The sequence below is a fragment of the Echinops telfairi genome, unplaced genomic scaffold (assembly GCF_000313985.2).
Source record: "Echinops telfairi isolate 266 unplaced genomic scaffold, ASM31398v2 ScPeMD7_7400;HRSCAF=8409, whole genome shotgun sequence".
In the NCBI taxonomy this organism is placed as follows: Eukaryota; Metazoa; Chordata; class Mammalia; order Afrosoricida; family Tenrecidae; genus Echinops; species Echinops telfairi.
Genome location: NW_022111300.1, coordinates 9,708,377 through 9,710,467, shown reverse-complemented (window position 1 = coordinate 9,710,467; position 2,091 = coordinate 9,708,377). Strand labels below are relative to the sequence as shown.

The 2,091-nt window shown below is 40.8% G+C and overlaps 1 protein-coding gene across 1 annotated transcript in view; it reads right to left on the bottom strand.

Moving 5' to 3' along the window:
- LAMA3 (laminin subunit alpha 3) overlaps positions 1-2,091 on the bottom strand; it is a 259,097-nt gene that overhangs the window by 99,659 nt on the left and 157,347 nt on the right.

Sequence of the window (2,091 nt, the reverse complement as noted above, 5' to 3'; positions counted from 1 at the left end):
TTTGGGAATAATGAGGGCAACAAATGTATAGATGTGCTTTACACAATTGATCTATGTATTGTGATGAAATGTATGAGCCCCAATAAATTGATTTAAAAAAATGATTAGAAACATGCATACAGAACAGGAATATCGAATACAGTTCTTTTTGCAACAAGGAAACAAGGAAGCATCCCTTGTGTGAAGGTAACTAAAACACACACACACACACAACCAACCCTACTTTACCTACAGGGTCAACTTTAGTGGCAAGAAAGTGCTTTGGTGGGTGGGCTGGTGCAGAGGGGAGGTCAGGGCTGAAGGATGACACATCGTCTCTCCAGCAGGGTGAAAGAGGGTTTAGCTCTGGACCCCTGCCCTGTGGGGATCAATTGGACTCATTCTCAGCCCCTTCCCAGTATGGTCTCTGTGGAGAGACTCCTAACAGAGCAGAGTGGGCATGTCCCATCAGCAGCCTCCCAGGGAGACAAGCACACACACAACAGTCCCAACGGTCTTGTTACAACACCAAATCCAAAAGAATTCCACTCACAAGGAGCTGTATTTCAGAAAGAAAAGCATTTATCCGGGCTCAGCAACCACAAAAAACCTTTCCTCGGTGTCTCGGTTTTCAGGCCTGTTCCTGAGATTATTTGGGGCGGTGATTCAGAACATGGCATCAGCTCTAGTTTAGCTCTAGTTTCTGAGATATCTGTTCCCCTATATTTTTAGCTATTAAGTTATACCATAAATATTAATTTATCATCTTAGTTTTAAATATGAGATGGATTCAGACTCACAAATTATAGGCTGAGGCCCAAAAGGTAAGAAATGGTTGAAAAAGAATTAGGTCTTCAGGGGGTTTCAAGAGGACCCACATGGCTAGTTGGTTAGGCATTGAGCTGCTAGTAATAAGATCAGTGGTTCAAACCCACCAGTCACTCTGAAGCTTTTTAAAAGATTCAAGGGTTTGGGAACCCAAAGGGGCAGTTCTGTGTCCTATAGGATCACTATGAGTTAGAATCAATGAGATGGGAGAGGGTTTTTCCTTTGGGTATAGGAAGCTGTGCAATATACAGAAAGACTACAAGTTACTGCAAAGCCAAATAGACAAGTTGAGCAGAGTAGAAAATCAAAAAAAAATTGCAAAGGTACATATTTAAAAGGAATATGAGGGCAATTTAGATTGCCTAAAATGTAAGACTTGATAGCAATTTTCATAAATACTTTGATAAAGTTTTCTTCTTCAAATTAGCAGTAAGCATTTCGGAACACATTTTGATCTATAGAAGTCAGTGGATAGGTCAGGTTCAATGTTTCAGAGGTGAGGATTACTCCAAGCTTCTTTATAAGAAAAATTTTAATTGTTAAAAACTTCTGTGCACAGGTGGAGAAGTTTAGCTGTCTTACAACAAGACTGGAACCTCTTAACTTTAAAAAAGGAGTTTGAATTCTGACAGACCCATTTTGGGTTTCAGAACATTTGAATCTCTATTTGTGCAGCAAATTTATTCTGTTAAGTCTCATAGTAATCCTATAGGACAGAGTGCAACTTCTGTGGGTTTTCTGATGCCGTAATCATAGGGGAACAGAAAGTTTCATCTTCCTCTTGCAGAGCGACGGATGGGCTTGAATTGCTGACTGTGGTTAGCAGGCAAACACATACCCCACCGTGCATCACGGCTCCTTATTGTACAGTAACTGTAATTTCTGACCCCTTTTTAAGACAACACATTGGAACTGCCTGCTATTCAGTTCCTAATAAAGGAGACATCATCCTTGGGGAAAATTCCAAGTTCATGTAATATGTACTGTTCAGCTTTGGATCAAAGGTCACCATGTGAAGTATAGGTTGACCTAAATATTTAGCACAACACAAACTACTTCAAATACAGCCAGCATGCACTTCCTCTATCTCAGTCTAGCTAACACTACATTACAATATCCTGAGTCTTTTCTGGGTGAGCAGAGTAAAGAGTGGTATATGGCATATGCTCTGTCTCTCAGAAACGAGAGCTGATAAGGGGAAAGCTGTGCCATTGTTGAAATCAGCAGGTCAGTTACACCCAGAGCAAGTCTAATATTTGAGGCACTAAAATATCCCCCCCCCCC